This window comes from Heteronotia binoei, chromosome 2, assembly GCF_032191835.1.
Source record: "Heteronotia binoei isolate CCM8104 ecotype False Entrance Well chromosome 2, APGP_CSIRO_Hbin_v1, whole genome shotgun sequence".
NCBI classification, from domain to species: domain Eukaryota; kingdom Metazoa; phylum Chordata; class Lepidosauria; order Squamata; family Gekkonidae; genus Heteronotia; species Heteronotia binoei.
In genome coordinates, this window is record NC_083224.1 from 145,086,710 (window position 1) to 145,108,645 (window position 21,936).

Genomic DNA, 21,936 nt, shown 5'->3' on the forward strand with positions numbered 1-21,936 from the left:
TTGCATACAACAACGCGGTCCATTCATCCACCCAAATGACCCCGTTTGCTGCAACCTACGGGTACCACCCTCGGTTCTTCCCAGCGATCCTACCACCCACGAATGTCCCCGCTGTCGATGCCTACCTGCAAGAACTCCGTGCCAGCCAAGACTTGCTCCGAGAGCAGCTACAGCAAGCCAAGGAGGCATATAAACGGGCTGCGGACCGAAAGAGGCAAGAAGGCCCTCCAGTGCAGCCGGGGGATCAGGTGTGGCTCTCAACTCGCTACCTGCGCCGGCCTGGTCGGTCTCACAAGCTGGATGCACGGTTCATTGGACCCTACCCCGTCGTTGAACAAATAAACCCCGTCGCCTTCAGGCTCCAGTTGCCACCCCACCTCCGCATTCACCCCGTGTTTCATCGCTCCCTCCTTGTTCCGGCTGCACCCCCTGACCCAGCTCGGACTCCTTCCCCACCGCCGCCACCACCAGTGTTGGTGGATGACGAGGAAGAATATGAGGTGCGCCAGATCCTGGACTCCCGGTACCATCGTGGAGGCCTCCAGTACCTGGTGGACTGGGAGGGATACGGCCCAGAAGACCGGTCTTGGGAGCCCGAGGACAATCTTCATGCCCCGGACTTGGTGCACCGGTTCCACAACGACCACCCCGACCTTCCAGGTCCCTCGACGGAGGGGGGCCCTGGGGGGGGGGATAGTGTCATGGGTGCTGGGGACCCTTCAGAGGAAGTTGAGTCTGATGAGGAAACTGTGCCCCTGCCACCTGCACCAGTGCCCCTGCCTCCTGCTGGAGAAGATCCCAGCCCCCCTGCCTCGCCCTCTCGGGTGGCTCGTGTGCGTGACCGCCTCCGGCAGGACCTCAGGGATCGGAGGAGGGCGGCACGCTCACAAGCAAGACGCTCCCTGAGCCCTGAGTTCTGAGAGGATTCTGGCCCTTCTAAGAGCAAGGATGCTTGAGTGGTAACAGGATCCTGGCTGCCTCCCTGAGCCAGCAATTAGCCCAAACGGGCAACAGCCAGCAGAGGGCTATATAGCTGTGGGCTTTGGGAGGAAGCTTTGTGGAAGCAACTAGTCATCTCCCTGACATTCTAGCATCCACTCCGGCTTGACTTTGGTTCCTGACTCCCTGACTTTGGCTTTGGACTTCTGGACTCCCTGACCTCGGCTTCTGGACCTCAGACCTGCGATACTTCTACAGTGATTCGGATTTGGCGCCTCGGACCCTCCTGCTTACTGGCTACAGACCTCGGACTGCCTCTGGACTTTGCCTGACCCGGCCCCAGCCGTGACAGGGAGATGGATATATACTAAATCCATCTATTGGTCCGTCATGCCATTAATCTCTAGTCTGCCTGACTTTCTGGTGTCTCAACAGGGCTGGAAAGGACTCTGATACTGAGTCCAGTAAAGCAATTGATATTCCAAACCTTTCAACTTGGGAAGGATAAAGGATTTTACAGATGAAAAGGGAGACAAGGGACTGAACAAAGACTGTCTTGGATCACTCTAGTCCTATATATGTTTATTCAGAAGTGATTCTCATTGAGATCAATGGGAGCTGTTTCCAAAGTGTGGCAAAGCGTAGCATAGGCAAAACCACATGTGCAAAAATGCTAACGAATTCTACATGGTGGGCAAAACAGGATCAGCCTTGACATTTTATTGTTCTCAGTGGCCACACTGCACAATCCAAGAGAGATTTCCCAAATCCTCTTGCTTTGTTGCAGATGAGGAGATAGAATCACAGAATTATAGTCGGAAGGGGCCATATAGGCCCCTGCTCAATGCAGGATCAGCCTAGAGCATCCCTGTCAAGTGTTTGTTATAGACTGCCTGTGTGGGGGAGATGTCATAAAGTGACTTTGGAGCCCTAAAAAATAAAATTTTCCAATGTTGACAGAGGTAGGTGGTGTCTACCAAACTGGGAGGGTTAAAAACACTGCTTCTCACCACTCCTGTACACACCTTCTTGTACACACACTGTACACACCACTCCTGTACACACACTGTACACACCACTCCTGTACACACCTTCTTGTACACACTCCTGTACACACCAGTTTGGTGTAGTGGTTAAGTGTGCGGACTCTTATCTGGGAGAACTGGGTTTGATTCCCCACTCCTCCACTTGCAGCTGCTGGAATGGTCTTGAGTCAGCCATAGCTCTCGCAGAGGTTTTCCTTGAAAGGGCAGTTTCTGTGAGAACTCTCTCAGCCCCACCTACCTCACAGGGTGTCTGTTGTGGGGGAAGAAGATAAATGAGATTGTGAACCACTCTGAGATTGATTCAGAGAGAGGTCTTCTTTTTCCACCCAAGCTCTTTCCAAGCCTTAGACCAAGGGTCCTCAAACTTTTTAAATAGGGGGCCAGTTCACTGTCCCTCAGACTGTTGGAGGGCCGGGCTGCCGTTACTGTACAAGGCCGCGGGCCGTCAGTTCTCCGTCTTCTGCATCTCTCTCCCTTCCCCACACCACACACCCCGGCCTGGGAACTCACCTCACCTCAGTATCACCTCACACTCTGTCTCTGCCGCCTCAGCCCAGTGCCGGAAGTGTGCGTTGCTAACGCGAGTTTAGGTCGAACGTCACTTCCGGTCTGATTTTGCCATAATCCGGCGGGCCGCATAAACGTCCTCAGCGGGCTGCATCTGGCCCGCGGGCCTGCCTTAAGACATTGTGAAAGCAGCTTGTCCAAGGCCAGATTAGCCAGACTGTGACCCAGTGCTGCTTTAGTTATCAAGAGAGGGGCCCAAGCACTCACAGCAGAATGATTCAGATTCCTTGGCATAGTTTAAGTGAGGCATGTGCCTTGGTATTATGAGGTTGCCTTAGCAACTCAAAATGGCTCCAGAGATCTTGCAAGGTTAAATATATAATAATATGTAATAAAGTTTTCTTGCAGGATCATGGTAATCAAAGCACTCCAAGTTTGGGGGTCCGAGTGTGTGTGATGTCAACATGAAAATGATGTTAACGGTTTCTAAAAATCTGTCTCTCTGCCTCCTTTTTTCTCGCCTCCTTTAAAAAGATTCAGCCATTTCTGCCAATCTGGAAGTTTCCTGATTTGCCATTGCCCTGTAGCCTGGTGGTACTGTTGTACAGTGCTATTAGAGACATTGGTATTTTTACTCTGCTTCCCAGCTAAAGTGGCTGACAGGAACAATAACCCATACAAATAAACTTTTGGGATCAATATCCTTTGAGGAGTGGATTCTCAGCCCAACTGGATCCAGGCACAATGGAGGACTGTCTGGCTGCTGCCTTCGCATCCCTTTGATAGCCTAGTTGGTGACAGATTTTTGTAGCGGTTGGTGTTTGCATTTTCACTGTGCCATGGAAATTCACTGAGTGACCCATTTATTTATTTATTTCCCGCCCTCCCCGCCGAAGCAGACTCAGGGGCCATCCACACCCTCTCAGCCTAATCTATTTTACAGGGTTGTTGTGAGGATAAAATGGAGAGAAGCATGCTGTAAGACACTTTGGGAGAAAAATGGGATATGAATTAAGTAAACAAATAAATTCGTAAACATTGGCCTGATTGGGGGCAATCACCATTTAGCTCCCCTTTTCCCAGAACAGTCATGGCTAGATTAAGATATGCTGAGGCCCTAAACTATATAATACATTATCTCCCCAAATGGTGATTTATTCTGGGTTTATTTTGTTGTTGTTTTTGTATTTAGACACTTTTTATAATCCAAGCATCTAAATTGTCACTTACTTCACTTGAGCAGGCCTGTAGCCAGAAAATTCCAAATGGGGGAAAATTCCACGGGAAAAAATTTTGGATGGAGACCCCCCCCCCTGTGGTGGCCCCCCTAGCCCCGATCTCCGTGCCGCTGTGGTGGCCCGCTCCCCCTCCCTCCCAACTCACCAACGCAGGGAAACAGTGAAAAGCGGGTGTCAGGGGCTATTTCAAGGTGGCCCTCCCGCTGATCACGTGACTGGTGGGAAAAGCCGCTTCAAGGCTTATACCCCAACTTTTGGGCATGCTCAGCAAGTTCAGTGCTGGCCGCCCCAGCGCTGAACTTGCTGAGCTCACCAGAAAGCCAGCGTACGAACTGCTGGTGTCACGTTCTCAGGGTGCAGGCAGGAGTCCAAAGCCAGTCCAAGGTCAAAGTCCAGGAAATCAAGCAGGAGCCAAATCACCAATGCAGAATCACAAACCGGAATCAGAAGTCCAAAAGGTCAGGATGTCAAGGAAATCAAGCAGTTTAGGATCAGGAAGGAGTGTGGATGCAAGCCAGAGAATAGACTTGTTGCTTCCACAAGGTTATCACGGGAGCTATATGAGAGCCTCAATCAGCCTGCTCCTTGGGTGGCAGTGACTCTGCTAGAACTCAGGGCTGAGAGATCTGAAGCATCAGCGTGTCTCATGTCTTCGCTCTGAAAGTTCTTTCCAGAGCCTGCTTTGAACTCTTGAGATGGCAGGAGGAGAGCTTGGAGGAGATTGATCATCAACAGCTGACACTGGTGCCTGGAGTGTGATTGATGGGCCAGCTGCTGTTTGTTCAGCTGAGGAACTGGCTGGCAACTCTTCCAGGTCTGTTAACCCTTCCAGCTCCTCCTCATCAGGGCTCATGACACCCGGCCTCAGAGCTGCTGTCCTTGCCGGTCACATGACCGCCGGGCCGGCCCCCCCCTTGAAATAGTCCCTGAAGCTCACTCTTCACTGTTTCCCCATGTTAGTGAGTTGGGAGGGAGGGGGGAGGCGTCCGCGGAGTGGGGTGGGGGCCGCCAAACCGGAGCTGAGAGAGCGGGGGCTGGGGAACGGAGGGGCCATAAAGGTCCAAGGGGGGGTTGGCTATGGGCCTGCACTTGAGTATTGTAAAATACTGGGTTCGATACATGAGGAAGCTCTAGTATGGCTGATCACAGCTCTTTATTGTGATTACAGCATTTCAATCAGTAAACTAAGACTGGAGAACTGTGTCAACTATATACAACTCTAGTTCCCAAGCTTAAACATCATTGGATGATTTGAACCAGCAGAGGGCTTGCTATAGGTCTGGGGAAGCGGAGATTTGGATCCAGCTTCCCATTGTTACAGTGACCCCAAGCTCAGTCCTAAAGGCTCAATGCACAGCAGCCAAGAAGGTCAGAGCGCCTGCTCCGGCTGCAACGCCACTGAGGATGTTCTCCGCAGCTGAGAACGAAACGTCTGGAAGGAAAACTTTCTCCAGTAGAACACGGCACTTGAGCCCGAAAGATTCTACAAACCCTAATCAAGTAGGAACTATTAACCCAACACTCATGCACTGTGTCACATACATAACAAGTATGAATCCAGATCTGACTGTAGCCATTCTACTCTAAAGGTGGTAGCTGACTTTGCTTCCCCCCTCCTGTCCTGTCAACTAAACCAGAAGTTCACTGGTACTTTAAAGATTAACAACATTTATTCCAGCATTAACTTTTGTAATTGAGAGCTCACTGCTTCAGATTTGTAGCTACCCGTCCAGAACGGTTTAGCTGAGAGATGGCAATTAATTTTCTCCACAGCCCATTCCTATTGAGACTCTCATAACTCTTCTGAGATCCCAGTACTCTTTGCCTTAGCCACTAAGGGCAAGAGAGCTAATGCATTTCTATGGAACTGCTATGTGCGCTGCTATAGAGCTCTCTCTCCCCCTCCCATGTCAACGAAATGTATTATGAGCAGGTGCAAGCTTTTATCAATCTTATCAATGGGCAACCTCCTCCTGAAAGCTTGCTGTGGCTTGCTTTAGACACAGTACCTGTCTCCATATGTGATATCTCCAATATACATAAACATACCTGCACGTACATGCCTGCATGTATATAGATATACTACTTGCTGAAACGTTTTTCTTTTAAATAAATCAAGAAGGATGCAGTCCCATTATTAGGTAAACGGCGCACTGCAAGGGTGTGTGGCTAAGCGGTTCAGGCCCGTAGCTACGAGGGGACCTGTGAGGGCACAGCCCCCCGACTTCTGGAAGATGCCCCCTGACTCTGGGGCCCCAACCAGCCCTTGGGGCCTCTGCCATGGCTCCAAGGCAGTGGAGAGGTCACTTCTGGGGCGGAAGGCATAAGCAGTCCCAGGCTCTGGCCTGAGTTAAAGGGCCCGCAGATCAGCTGTTTCGCGGGCCCTTTAGCTTGAGGAGGCTGGGGGCTCCTTCTGCTGCTGGCCCGCATGCTGCTGAAGTGGCAGGGAAGGGAGGGCTGTGGCGAACTCACCGCCACCCTCTCTACCCCACCAGTAAAATAACGTGCAGATCGGTGGCAGAAGCAGCCCCCAGCCCTGCGTGAGTTAAGGGCCCACGAAACAGCTGATCCACAGGCCCTTTAACTGATGCGCGGGCTGGGGGCTGCTTCTGCTGCCGGCCCGCATGTTATTTTACTCGTGGGGAAGAGAGGGCGGTGGTGAGTTTACCACAGCCCTCCCTTCCCCGCCACTAAAACAGTGCGTGGGTCGGCAGCAGTTGTGGCAAGTGGGGGAGGAAGGACAGTGAGCGGGGGGAGCGCTGCGGCGGCGGGGGGCGAGTGAGCAGAGCACCGTAACAGCGGGTGGGAATGAGCCAAGCATGTCGGCTGGGGGTGCCAGAAGGATCGCCTGCCTAGGGCCTATTCGCCCTAGAACTGTTCCTGACAGTAGAAGCAGCCCCCAGCTACTTAAAGGGCCTGTGGACTAGCTGTTTCGCAGGCCCTTAATTCATGGGGGCCTGCTTCTGCTGCCGGCCCGTGCATTATTTTACTGGTGGGAAAGAGAGGGCGGTGGCGAGCTTGCTGCAGCCCTCCGTTCCCTGTGGGTGAGGAGGGGTGAGCGAGTGAAGCGCCACAGCGGCCTGTGGGGACGGAGACAACTCTGCAGCTTGCAAACACATCTGTGCCACGGCTGGGGGGCACTGGGGAGGGGGTTGCCTGACTAGGGCCTATTTGCCCTGGAGCCACACCTGCTAGCAGAAACAGCCCCCCCTTAAAGGACCCGTGGACCAGCTGTTTCGCGGGCCCTTAACTGGCACTGGGACCAGCTTCTGCTGCTGGCCCATGCGTTATTTTACTGGTGGGGAAGAGAGGGTGAGTGGGGGGAGAACTGCAAGCGGAGCGCCGTGACGGCAGGTGGGGATGAGCAGAGCATGGCAACTGGGGGGCGCCAGGGGGGCCGACAGCAGTCACGGCGAGTGGGGAAGGAAGGGCAGTGAGCCGGGGGAGTGCTGTGGCGGCAGGGGGCGAGTGAGCAGAGTGCCATAACAGCAGGTGGGAATGAGCCGAGCATGTCTGCTGGAGGGGCGCCAGAAGGGTCGCCTGCCTAGGGCCTATTCGCCCTAGAGCTGTTCCTGACAGTAGAAGCAGCCCCCAGCTACTTAAAGGGCCTGTGGACTAGCTGTTTCGCAGGCCCTTAATTCACGGGGGCCTGCTTCTGCTGCTGGCCCGTGCATTATTTTACTGGTGGGGAAGAGAGGGCGGTGGCGAGCTTGCTGCAGCCCTCTGTTCCCTGCGGGGGAGGAGGGGTGGTGAGCGGGGGGGGGGGGCGAGTGGAGCACCACAGCGGCGTGTGGAGACGGAGTGCCACGGCTGGGGGGCACTGCGTTGGGGGTTGCCTGACTAGGGCCTATTTGCCCTGGAGCTGCTCCTGGTAGCAGAAACAGCCCCCAGCCCCCCCTCTACTTAAAGGACCCGTGGACCAGCTGTTTCGCGGGCCCTTAACTGGCACTGGGGCCAGCTTCTGCTGCTGGCCTGTGTGTTATTTTACTGGTGGGGAAGAGAGGGCAGTGGTGAGCTCACTGCAGCCCTCTGTTCCCTGCCACTAAAACAGCACATGGACTGGCAGCAGAAGCCATCCCCAGCCCATCCCCCCCCCAAGTTAAAGGGTCAGCAAAACAGCTGATCCATGGGCCCTTTATCTCGCTGGGGGGGCTGCTTCTGCCCCCAGCTCAGAAGCAAGTTGGTTGGGGAGGAGGGAAGGGCGGTGGCAAGAGAGAGGCAGGCAGGGAGGAAGCTACTAGAGGGAAGGTTATTTGGGGTACTGGGCAGGGTGTCAGTGCCCCCCCCCCCAACTTTCAAATTCTGGATACGGCCCTGAAGCGGTTCTATGCTAGGCTCTCAATTGGAGGCCCCCCCTCCCTGCTCAATGAGGCAGTCAGCAGGACAGATGGGGGGGGGGGGGTAATGTCTTCCAAATTGCCACGTGCTCCTGCCGAATTTGCCACGGCAAAAGTGGCGCACGACCCTTCCCAGGAGGCGAAGAAGGCCCAGCCCGCCGCCAACTTCCCCAAGCGGCCCCAGCCGGCTCTAGCCGCACCTGAGCCTCTGCGTCGGGAGAGGGAAGGCCGGCAATCACATGGACTCCGCTGCGGATGCCATTGGCTGAGACCTGGCCACTAACTGCGCTCTGCGCTGGGGAAGCCGACTGAGAGTGAAAGGCGGTGGAGACTTCTAGTGTTTCTGCCCAAGCCAAAGAAACGAGCTCGGGTCCGCTCTTGGAGCCGCCCGCATGGCTTCGCCGCCAGTGTGAGCCCCTTTTCCGGTGGCCCGGCCCGGCAAGCTGAGGTGCGTACGAGCGCGGTTCAAGGGCTCTGCCTACTCGCCCTGCGCTGCCGCGTCACAGGGTGGCAAACTAGAGCCTGCCTCTCGGGTCCTCCGTTATTAGCACAGGAGCGTGGAACGTTAATGGCTTTAGGGTTCCTTCCTTCCCTCCCAGTCTCATTTAAATGCTAGAGTTCAGTTGTGAAATATGTGAAGTAATAAATGCAAAAGGGCCTCAGACAATGTACAGAGTGCTTCTTCTGGATCATAACATAACCCGAGATTCTCGTCTAGAAGATGTTTCAGAACAGGCTTTTGCCCAGACAGCCTCCCCTCCATCCCTTGCACGTCAAGTAACGTTTAAAAATTAAAAAAAAGATATTCTTACACTTACTAACTTACTTTGTAATCTTCAATTAAATATATATTTAGTGGCGGGTTTTGCCTGTGCACCCTTACTTAGAAAAAGGATCCATTAAGGATGTTTCTGAGTATATCTGAACTGCATTAGATGTGCCCTTTAAAAAGTAGGGAATTTAAAAGATCTGCCTTATCACTAACTAATTTTTGTTTAATAGAACTGAATGGATTTTTCCTATTTCAGAAGGCCTGAAACATTTGGAATTCTTTAGGTGTGTTGTCAGATTGGTAGTGTCTCGTTTCTGCACCCCTCCAGTAGTCCAGGTAGATTTAAGGGCAGTGTTTTCTGCCATATCTGCTTGAGAAGCAAATCCAGAACTGGTCTGTTTTGAGTGTTACCCCACCAGCTTCTAAGAATAAATTAAAAATGCAAATATCTGCTAATGAGGCATTTAATGTGACCACTCAGCTGAAGGCAGATGGCTCTGATCGATGAGAAATGCTCAGACCCTTTGTTGCATTACATAGAGATGAAATGCTTTGTTCCCAGATCTGACGCTTCCAGCTCATGGCGATAGTGAGGAGGGCAGAGGAATTGGGACACATCCAGCAGTAGCGAAGTCCAATATGTTAGGAAGGTTAATATCTCCTCAGTTTAAATTCCTTTGCTGAAGTCCTTTGTTCTCTTTTTCTTCTTCTGCCAACAGCAAGTTGCCTCAGGGACACCTATAAATGTTTGGAATAGCAGCTGCTGCTGTGAATGGAAAGGGTAACTTTCCAGCAGCAGATGGTAAAAAAATAGGATGGTTTGGAGAGTATTAAACTGGGAAGAAATCTCTGCTCTGCTAGTAGACAGAGAAAAGTATATAGCTCTGTGGATATGCAGGTGTCAACAAGGGAATCTGTTTTGGAAATGCAGACCAAGGTAAGAATGCAAAGCCCTTTGCCTCAGACCCTTTAATTAAGTGTCGATTTGTTAATTCATGATGTCTCCCTCAGTAATTTGTGCCCTGAGCAACAGCAGTAGCTTTCACACTGTTCTCATACTGCACAAAGCAGAGTAGAGACTTGTTTCCTGTCTGGTTTCATGCTTACAAGAGCTGGCTTCTGATGAATAAGTGGACTTTTTCATTGGTTTACAGGTGCTGTGCCCTTGCTATTAAATGACAGCTTGGCAACAGATTATGAAAGCATTATGGAATGGTCTTAAAGTACAGCAAAGCACGCTTTACTCTCTGTCCCCCTCCCCTTTGAAGATAAAGGTGATTTATTACCCCTGTACCAATGTGCCAGCTGCAGAAGAGAGGATGACGCTTTAGTATGAGTTTCTGGCTGAATGACATCTGCCTTCTGGCCCCATCCAAGATTGGGTAGTGTGTTTTGGAATACAGCCCATCATAGAAAAAACATTACAGTGCTGGAAGTTTAATGCACGTAATGAGTAACCTGCATTTAATGCAGGTGAATAGAGCAGGTGCCAAGGTATGTTAGTGTCTTAATGCTTCTTTGATGCCATTTAAGAAATCTTTAAGACCAAATCAAGTATAAGCATGACTGTGAAAAGAGAGTAGAATTACAGTGGGCTTGCATAGCTGACTAGCCCAATATCCTGTCTTTGACAGTTTTTGCTGCCCAGGCAGGCAGGAAGAAGGGGTACTTTGCTGAGTTCCTAGATAGGATGCCATATGTTCAGATCAGCGGGTCACATAGAGCGAGTACTGGGATCATTTTAAAAAAACCATTTAGAGGAAAGTGTGACAAAATTTCAGTAAGAACTGATTGGCTGCTACGGCTGAAAGAACAGGAATTGCTGAGTCATGGTTATCAAAAGCATGAGGCTGAGTTGACTGTACTGAACCTCCCCCTCCCCTAAGAATGGCCTTCAGCAAGAGCAAGTGAAGAGAAAACAGAATGTATTGGCTGCAGATTGGAACTGCAAGCTGTTGACAGAGGGGACTAAGGGGAATTTTCCTTTTGGAGCCCGTGTGTTTAGAATCAACCGGTGCAAGGTGTGAGAGCGCAAAAATCTATGGAGAATTGTCTTTAAACCAAATACTTACAGTGCATATATGTAAGCTGCAAATGGTTTCCTGTGTTGTTGGCCTTCATTTTATGGCCATGGCAACTGCAGCCTCTGGAGTCTGATCATGTATATATGAGAATAAGTCTCACAGAATATAATGAGATCACTGCTAAATAAACTAAATGTACTAGGGTTGCCAGGTCCAACTCGGGACTCATATCTGGGGACTTTAGGGGGTGGAGCCAGGAGCAATATTGTGACAACCACAATTGAACTTCAATGGGAGTTCTCGCCATCACATTTAAAGGGACCGTTCTTTTAAATATCTCCCCTCTATTGGAAATAATGGAAGATACAGGCATCTTCTTTGGGGGCTCATAGAATAGGACCCCCTGGTCCAATCTTTTTGAAATTTGGAGGGGGGGGGGGTTTGAGGAGAGGCACCAGATGCCATGCTGAAAATTTGTGGTGCTTCTGCTTCAAAAAATACACCCCCCAGAGCCCCAGATACCCTGGATGTACCCTATGGACTGGTCTCCATAGGGTATAATGGAGTGCCCAGCAGACATCCCCCCCCCTTTCTACTACCCTGAAGTGGGTGGGGCTCTAAATCAGGGGATTAAACTCCCAATTGGGGATTGGCAATTGTAAAATGTATGGAGGGTAATTTAAGGACCAGAACTGCCACTGTTGGATAATGATTATTTTAAAACTGCCTGATTATAGAATAGAATAGGACTCCCTGGTCCAATCTTTTTGAAACTTTGTGGGTTTTTTAAAAATAATTATGATAATGAAAGCATCATCTTCTGACAGTTTATTGCCAGTGTCCCCAGGGCTTTGTTTGTAGAACAAGCCCAGCAGGAACTCATTTGCATATTAGGCCACACCCCTGATATAACCATTGTTTTACATAGGGCTTATTGTAGAAAAAGCCCAGCAGGAACTAATTTGCACATTAAGCCACACCCCCTGGCCCCAAGCCAGCCAGAACTGCATTCCTGTGCGTTCCTGCTCAAAAAAAGCCCTAGGTGTCCCCAATGTTGTGCCTACTAAGACCTTTCCTAGTGCCCACCAAGTGTTTTTAGAAAGTGGGCAGGGTGAGATCAGGCTTTTGTTCCAAAAGATACCCAACTTGGTTGGCTGCACAGATTTTTTAAAAGTTTTGTATTGGCAAGCAGCTGCTACTGTGTGACTGAAGGAAAACTGCAGCAGCCATTTTGTGGCTGACTCTGCCTCCTATGGGAGCCATTTTGTGACTGCATCTATCTCACTGTGTCAGAATTTTGAACCCACAGGCTCAAAAATCTTGGGAACCCCTGCTTTATTGTAATTTGATTGAAATATTTAATTAAGCACCCAACATCATTCTTTTATCTGGAAAGATAATCTTATTTGTACAGTGCCTGAACATGCTTTCATAAGGAGGCAAAGTTTACACTAAGTACAAGAAAACATATAGGTGAGAATACTTTGTAAAGGATTTTCATAATCACCAGAACTATGCATGCCGTGTTTGGGACGAAGATCTATAAACCCTGCAAGGGACAACTATCAAAATACTTTTGGCAAAACAGCAGAGGAAGTAATAGTACATAAGATGACAGCTTCCTTCTCAGCAGCAGTATTGCAGTTAGCTTCTGGTAGGCTTGAGAGGACTCTGATGAGTGATATTAATGAAGTAGTATAAATTTTTCATTCTAAAAAAATTGAACTCAGGTTGTCCTTTAAGTGGAAGTGATGGCCAGGCTACTGCAAGGTATCTCCTGAGTGCTTTCTTAGCTTTGGCTAATGCTTAGTTAGTGATTCCTTAATTTTTAGTTTTTAAAAGGATTAAGTGTTGGATAGGAGTATCATGCTATAACATCACAAAAAAACCACACATATTTACAACACACATTGTAAAATCATGCTTTTAGGCTTTGTGAAACTGTTTCCAATTTATACCATCAGCTCACAAGAGACTATTTGCCTGAAGGCTTACTAAGAACCTTTTTCCTTTTAAATTGTGTCTATGGTTATGAGATGCTTTGTTGGTTAGGGTTCAGAACTGTTGGGAAAGGGGGCCGTGGAGAAGGGGAACATGGATTAACAGTTTAATAGCTTTAACAGTTAAAACTGGGGAGGGGGGGGGAGTGGCAAGAGCTTCACTTTCCTTAAACTAATTTTACCTAGAATCTCATCTTCCAATATGAGGCAGGTAAAAGGTCTGTTATTTCCATGGAATGATGGACACACACTTTGTCCTTGCCCAGAAATATTGAACATTGGCTTTGAAAGAAAAACCACCCCAGCTTGAATGTATCTAGATGCTTCCCCTAAAGACCTTTTCTGTAGACATAGTTGCATGTAGAGTGCAGTACTGGTAGTTCTTTTTCTGTACTAATTGGTTCAAGGGGTTTAAGTGTCTGAGCATTATGCCTTCTTCAGTCCTTTAGCCCTAATTTTAGATGTGGGGAAGGTGAATGTAAGGGCTTAGCAGAAGCTATGCTTAGTAAGAAACAGGCATTCTTTATATACCAATAGGTATACGTTCCTTCCTATTGGCAAGTTTGCAGTAAGATGGCTTGCACTGAATGATTAAAAACAAATTCCAGGCTGAGTGAAACTGTGTGTGTGTATCTAAAGTGTTGTAAAGTCACAGCTGACTTATGGCAACCCCCATTTTCAAGGAAGAGACGTTCCTTGACATAGTGACGCTGGATTTCCTTGATAATCTCCCATCCAAATACTAATCAAGGCTGACCCTGGTTAGCTTCAGATATTTGGTGGTTAGTCTGGGCCATTGAGGTCAGAGTACAACTAGGCATTCTGTTGGAATAATGATGGAAAGGAAGTTCTATGGGAAGAAAAATGGGAAAGCCATTCTATTGCTGTACCAACAGGATGGCACAGTAAGCCTTACCTTTTCTTTGAAAACCGTGAAAGCTGTAAGATATGGATCTGGGAATGGTTGCTCTGTACAGTCAAATTTTCCATGCCATGATTAATCTGCCATGCTATAAATGCTTGTTCATTGCTCTTAGTTGTGCTACTGTTGTGTAGACATGGAGTCTCATGCATACAATACCCCAAAAGTAAACAGTATACTAAATGATAAGTAGGATTTTTGCATTACTGAAACCATAATATTTTGTATTTGGGGGAAATGTGACCTTTCCTAAAGGTAAAATGTTTTGTGGCATGGGGTTGCTGAGCATCACAATTCCATATGGTTGTGACAATTATTATTTGCTTGGCAATTCTTTCCTCTCACGTACCAGCAGTGCCATGTGTACTTTTTTCCTACTTATCATTTAGTATACTGTTTACTTTTGGGGTATTGTATGCATGAGACTCCATGTCTACTCTTAATTGTTTTTCTTTTAAAAAATTGTTTAATTGTCTTCTCTCACACATATACCCTGCTGTTTTATGAGTCTAGGCCTTTTCCTTTTTCCCTTCTCCTGTGCTGCAGGTTCAAATCTAATTTCTCTTTAAGTTCTATCCCCTGCAATAGGGATTTCTCAAGCCATCTGTTAAGAACATACGAAGAGCCTTGCTGGATCAGACCAGTGGTCCCTTGAGTCCAGTATGTTGTCTTACACAGTAGCCAGCCAATCAACGAGGCTGAGGCCTTCCCTGATGTTGCCTCCTGGAACTGGTGTTCGGAGGTTTACTGCCTCTGAACGTGGAGGTTCCCTTTAATCACCATGGCTAGGAGGCAAGGAGAAATCTATCCTCCATGAATTTGTCTGATCCGCCTTTTTAAAGGTGCATATACCTCTATTTATTTATTTATTTCACTTGTATCCCACCCTCCCCAAATGGGCTCAGGGCGGCTAACAACAGTCACAATTTGATGACACATTCACATTATAGCAATAAAACATTATTAAAACATTAAAATACTAAAACGGTTTAAATACAGTCCAGATGGTGTACTGTCTGTTTTGAATTAATTTGTGATACTGTGGAGTAGATAGTACACACCCCTATAGATGTTAAAGTACCTCCATTTAGTTACTAAAAGCCTGCCTGAATAGATATGTTTTGCAGTCCCTGCGGAATTGTGATTAATCCCACAGGGCCCTAGTCTCCTCAGAGAGGGCATTCCAGAGGGCAGGTGCAGCCACAGAGAAAGCTCTTGCCCTTGTAGTGGTCAAACTTCCTCTTCCTCTGTACTTCCTCTGACAGTGAATTCCATATTCTAATCACTTGTGTAAAGAAGTATTTCCTTTTGTCTATCCTGAATCTGTTGCTCATCAACATCATTGAATACCCACAAGGTCCAGTGTTTTGGGAGAGGAAGATCTCTCTATATCCATTCTCTCTACCCCATGCATAATTTTATGAATGTCTATCATTTCCTTACATAGTCATCTTGGGTGTGATTTTGGATGCCTCAATTTCAATCGAAGCCCAAATTACAAATGTTGCCAGATCATCATTTTACCATCTTGGGCAGGTCAGGCAGCTGGTTCCCTATCGCTTCCCTCATGACTTAGCCACAATGATCCATGCAATGGTCACCTCCAACTGGACTACTGTAAATCACTCTTCATGGGGCTGCTTTTGAGATTGACCTGGAAACTTCAGCTGGTCGAAAATGCAGTGGCACATGTCCTTAAGAACCCCTATACAGCCAGTGCTCCACCAGTTGCTTTGGCTGCCAGCTGAATACTGGATCAAGCTCAAGGTTATGGTATTAACCTTTAAAGCCCTGTGCAGTCTGGGACCAACATATCTGCAGGATAATCTCTCCCACTATGTCCCTCGAAGAACGTTACAGTCTGCTGGTGGTTCCCAGCCAAAAGGACATCCGCTTAGCCTCAACCAGAGAAGCCCTGGCCTGGTGGAACACTCTTCCAAGTGAAATCAGGGTCCTGCAGGATTTGTTGCAATTCTGCAGGGCCTGTAAAACAGATGTTCTGCCAGGTCTATGGTTGAGACAGTGGAGGACTAACTACATTGGCCTCCCCTACCCTGCTTTTATTTTGCACTACTGTTTGTGGCCTTTTACCCACTTGCCCAGTATCTGGTTTCATCTTTGGGCACACATACAGTTTTTCTTGGGAACACTTCTTAACTTGTGCCTGATTTGCCATTTTGTGAGTTGCATTATCTGATGTTCTGTATAGGTTTTTAATATAGTGCTGGGGGCAAAGTGTACATGACTGGGGAAGGCAATGGCAAGGAAGGAAGGAAAGGTCCCCTGTGCAAGCACCAGTCATTTCCAACTCTGGGGTGATGTTGCTTTCACAACGTTTTCACGGCAGACTTTTTACGGGGCGGTTTGCCATTGCCAACCACTCCATAAAATGTCTGCCAAGAAAACATCATTGGTTTAAAACAATTTTATTGATAACATATGGTAATAAATCTATTTCTTACATCTTTAATAACTTTTATCTATCCCATATATTACTTTCTACTCACCCCTCCCCCTGTTACTTGACCCCCGCTGGTGTTATTTACTTAAAATGCTAATATTTAAAGGTACCCTTAACTATTAAAACAAAAATTTATATTCTAAAACTTAATCATTATCAAAAATTGTCCAATGTCCTTTTATTTTCCACTCTTTTTCTATATATCTTCTAAACTTTTCCCACTCCGTCTTAAAAATTTCTAAATCATAGTCTCTTAATATTCTTGTTAATTTGTCCATTTCACTCCATGTAATAACTTTTATAATCCAATCCCATTTCTCTGGTATTTTTTCTTGCTTCCACAACTGCGCATATAATGTCCTAGCAGCTAAAAGCAAGTACCAAATTACAGTTCTATCTTCTTTTGGAAATTTTTCCATTTGTAATCCCAACAGAAAAGTCTCTGCAACTTTCTTAAATTCATATCCCAAGATCTTAGAAATTTCTTGCTGAATCATCTGCCAATACTTTTTTGCTCTTTCACAAGTCCACCACATATGGTAGAAAGAACCTTCATTTTTTTACATTTCCAACATCTATCTGGCATCTTATTGTTCATCTTTGCCAATTTATACATAATTTTAAAACAGTTCTCTTTAATACTATGACACGTTGAAAGCTTCATAGAATTCTTCCACAAGTATTCCCTAATTTCCATCTGTATTTCTTTATTTACATTAATTGCCCATTTAATCATTTGAGATTTCACTACTTCATCCTCCGTAGACCATTTTAAAAGTAATTTATATATTTTTGAAATTAATTTTTCATTATCTTCAAGCAGAACTTTTTCCATTTCTGTTTGCTCTTTTCTTATTCCTTCAGTTTTAATATCATTTTCCACCAAGCTCTTTATTTGTTGCATTTGGGACCAATCATTTATTATTCAGCTCTTCAGCAGTTTTCAATTCTATTTTGCCACTTTGTATTTTTAATAATTGATTATATGACAACCACTTTTCTTCACCTATCTCAGACGTTATTTTTATTACTTCAGCTGGCACTATCCATAACGGTCTTCTCTCATCTCCGTATTTCTTATGTATTTAGCAAATTATTTCTTATATAATGGTGAGAGAAAAAACGTCCATCTTCTTTTTTCCATAATACAAATACGCGTGCCAGCCAAATTTATTTCCGTGACCTTCCAGCACTAAGAGTTTTTTGTTTAACAGCGATATCCATTCTTTTATCCACACTAAACAAACTGCTTCCTGATATAATTTTAAATTCGGTAGTTGAAATCCACCTCTCTCTTTTGCATTTTCATTTTGATCCTTGGTTTCTTCCCACCCCACACAAATTCTGAAATTTTCCTTCGCCATTTATCAAATTGTTTACTATCTTTCACAATGGGAAATAGTTTGAAACAAATACATTCTTCTTCGTAGAATATTCATTTTAATTGCAGCTATTCTACCCAGCAATGACAAATTAAGTTTATTTAGGGTTCCCAAGTCCAACCCCAAAAATATCTGGGGACTTTGGGGGTGCAGCCAGGAGACACTGGGGTGGAGCTAGGGGGGAGGGGGGGAAACGGCGAGCCGCCCCATCTCAGAGCGTGCGACGCTGCTGCGCAGCTGACGCCTCTTCTCCGCTCGCCGTGGCTGCTCCTCCGAGATGGGCTCAGGCTGAGCCCATCTTAGAGGAGCAGCCACGGCAAGCGGAGAAGAGGCGGCAGCGGCGCGGCGGCCTCTTCACTCGCTGTGGCTGCTCCTCCGAGATGGGCTCAGGCTGAGCCCATCTTGGAGGAGCAGCCACGGTGAGCAGAGAAGAGGCCGCCGCACCGCTGCCACCTCGCCCGCTCTGCCTCTGGGGTAGAAGCGGAGGGGGGTGGAGGCGGGCTGGGGGCATGGCGAGCCGCGAGTCCGGGTCCTAGAAGGGCCCGGATTCGCGGCTCGCCATGCTCCTGGCCTGCCTTGCCCTCCCCTGCGCTGCTGCCGCCTCTTGGCTGCTCCTCTGAGATGGGCTCAGCCTGGGCTCATCTCGGAGGAGCAGCTGCGGTGGGAGGGGAGGGGGCAGCAGCGGCGCGGCGGCCTCGCCGGCTCCGGAATGCGGTGGCTGGCCATGCTCCCCGGCGCCGTTTCCACCCCCTCCCCCTGCTTCCATTTTTTGGGGGAGCAGGGGAAGAGGGTGGAAATCCTGGGGTCCCCCGCCAGGGCAGGAGGGTTGGGAAGCCTAAGTTTATTCCATTTTAACATATCTTCATCCATTTTACGCCATAGCTTCTCATAATTATTTTTAAACAGATCAATATTCTTCATTGTTATCTCCACACCCAAATACTTTACCTTGGAGGTAACTTCACAGCCCGTTAGTCTCTGTAATTCTTGTTGCTTATTTATTTGCATATTTTTACATAGAAGTTTTGATTTTTCTTTATTAATACAAAATCCCGCCAACTCCCCCTATTCTTGTATTTTAGTTAACAACAAAGGTGTGACTTGTATGGGGTTTTCATTTATAAACATTATATCATCTGCAAATGCTCTGTTTTTGTAGGTAAATCCTTTTATTTTTAATCTTTCTATTTCTTTATCTTCTTGGATCTGCATCAGTAATATTTCAAGAGTCATTATAAACAACAATGGGGAAAGCGGACAACCTTGTCTTGTATCTTTACTAATTATCATATCCTGTGAGATCTGCATTTATACATAGCTTTGCACGTTGTTCAGTGTATATTGCTTTTATCATTCTTATAAAGCTTTCTCCCAGCTCCATTTTCTCCATTACTGCAAACATAAAGTCCCAGTTTAAATTGTCAAATGCTTTCTCTGCATCTGCAAAGAATAATGCTACTTCCTTTTCTGGATGTCTTTTATAATATTCTACAATATTTACAACAGTTCTAATATTGTCTCTTATTTGCCTTTTGGGAAGAAACCCCGCTTGATCTTCCTTTATAAAATTTATCAAATGTTGTTTAAGCCGTTCTGCCAAGATTCTTTTATATATTTTATAGTCATTGTTTAATAGTGAAATTGGTCTATAATTTTTAACATTCGTGACATCTCTATCTTCCTTTGGTATCAACGAAATAACAGCTTCTTTCCATGTGTTTGGTATTTTCCCTTTCATTCTTATCATGTTCATCAACTTCTGCAATTTTGGTATTAACTCATCTTTAAAGGTTTTAAAATATTTAGCTGTATATCCATCTGGCCCAGGTGCCTTTCCATTTTCCATTGCATTAATTGCTGCTTCAATTTCTATTTTTTCAATTGGATCATTCAAAATTTTTCGCATATTTTCTGTTAAGGGTTGTAATTTTATCTTTTGTAGATACTCATCCATCTTTTCTTTCTTTATTTTAACACCTTTAAACAATTTGGCATAATACTTAAAAAATTCTCTTTTTATTCCCTCTTGACTAACCACCTCTCTTCCATCTACCACAATTTTATTAATAATTTTATTTTCTCTTTTTCTTCAGTTGCCAAGCCAATACTTTCCAGGTTTATTTGCTCCTTCAAAATATTTCTGCTGCAGTCTTTTCAAATTTCATTCCAATTCTTTATTTAACAAATGTCGCATTTGCGTTTGTAATATTGTAATTTCCCTTATAATTTTCTTTTTTCCCTGGCCTCTTTCTCAACTCCCCTTCTTTTTTCTTTATTTCATTTTAAATGTCCAACAGCTGTTTTTCTTGCTCTCTTGTCTTATTATTCAAAGTAATCAATATTCCTCTCATTACTGCTTTATAGGCATCCCCGACCATCTGAAATTCTGTATCCTCTTTGTCATTCACTTGAAAGAAAGCTTTAGTTTCATTTTCTAGGTATGTCACTATTTCTTTATTCTGTAGTAAATCATCATTCAATCTCCATCTTCTCAACTTCTTAGACAATTTTGTAATCCACATTATTGGGTTATGATCAGCCCCAATTTTGGGTAAAATCTCTATTTTCCTTGTTATAAGACCTAAATCTTTAGTGCCCCACAACATGTCAATTCTGGAAAAAGTTTTATGTCTTGCTGAAAAAAGGGTATAGTCCCACACTTCAGGGTTAAATGTCCTCCACATGTCCTCCAAATTTTCTTTTTAATTGTTCCATTAAAGTCTCCCATTATCAAAACTTGGTCATAGTCAGTTCATCAAATTGTTGTATAATGTCTTTTAAAAAAGCATTCTTTGCACCATTAGGCACATACAATCCCAATAACAACCTTTTTTTGCATTTAATATTATTTCTACTGCAACAAATCTTCCATCTTTATCTTTAAATACTAATTTTGGCTGCAATTCTTGTTTAATATAAAAAATCACTCCCCTTTTCTTCTGTTCAGCCAATTAAAAAAATTCTAACCCCAATTGTTTATTGCATAAAAATTTGTAATCCTTTTGTTTAATATGCACTTCTTGTAAACAAACTATATTACAATTTTGCTTTTTAATCCAATGAAACATTGCCGTTCTTTTTTGTGGTGAATTTAGTCCATTTTCATTCCAAGACAATAATTTATAATCCATCATGGTGCAAATTCTTTATGTTCTTCATAAAATCTATGCAATTCCTGTGCATTTGTAATTGTAATTCTTTTCCCCTGAAATTCAAAGCTCAAACCTTCAGGTATTATCCATCTAAACCTCATTTCATTGTCCCGTAATTTTTCTGTCAGTTTTTTGTATGTTCTTCTATCATTTATCACTTGCCTTGGCAACTCCTTCATAATTCTTACTCTGCTTCCTCCCACTATCAATGTCTTTTCAAAGTTTTTGTTCATGATCTTTCCCACCATTTCTTTTGTCATATATCTTATGACAACATCTCTTGGTAAATTATTTTTCTTGGCATAGAGTGAGTTCATTCTATACATATAATCATACATATTTTTAGTCTCTTCAGGATCTTCCTCCAAAAATTCTGCAATTATTTTTTATTATATATTCTTTCAGGTCACCATCTTCCTTTTCAGGTACTCCTCTCAGACGTATCTGAGTCTCCATCAGTTTGCAGTCATGGATTGTAACTTTTTGCCAAGAAAACATCATGATGTGACTCCATCCCATGGGTTGGTAATGACTTGGTGCTTGCACAGGGGACTACTACCTTCACTTTTTAAATTATGTTTAAATTGTTTTAAAACTGTTGTATATATTTATTGTTGTAACCTACCCTGTGAGAGGACTGGAAATCTAAATAAATAAATATTCTAAACCTTTTCCTAAGATTCTTCAGCCTTTTCCCATATGCAACCCCCAAATAATCTTAGTTGCCCTCTTCTCTATTTTTTTTCAGCTCTGTGATGTCCTTTTGAGATACAGTAACCAGAACTGCACACAGTATTCCAAAAGAGGTTGTTATAATATCAGTCATTTTATTTTCAGTCTGCTTCCTAACTATCTTCAGCATAGAGTTTGTCTTTTTTACTGTGGCACACTGAGAGGGACATTTTGCTATTATTAAAAGTAGTGTTACAGAAAACCCATTGGCCAACACTTTAACTGAGGAAAGAGCACACTTCATTCTTAAGTATAATTGTGCCAGTTTACATGGTTTCAAGATCAGTTCCTGTGTTACCACAAAAAAAATTCAGAGATTTGTAACGGACAGTCAGTCTCAATCTGTTTTTCCAGATAAGTTACAACAGTACAACCAGATTAGTCGACCATAGTCTGAAGCTGTCATGTTATATGCTCTTTTGTT

At 45.4% G+C, this 21,936-nt stretch overlaps 1 protein-coding gene across 3 annotated transcripts in view; it reads left to right on the top strand.

The window, feature by feature from the left end:
* Positions 1–8,302: 8,302 nt before the first annotated feature.
* The window catches only part of LRRC8D (leucine rich repeat containing 8 VRAC subunit D), a 98,006-nt gene continuing 84,372 nt past the window's right edge, over positions 8,303–21,936 (top strand). Inside the window, exon 1 of one of the 3 annotated variants that reach the window (XM_060232161.1) lies at positions 8,303–8,515. The gene's annotated coding sequence lies outside the window, so the exon portion shown is untranslated. The remainder of the gene's footprint in view (positions 8,516–21,936) is intronic. The other 2 variants (XM_060232164.1, XM_060232165.1) reach the window with 2 other exon arrangements.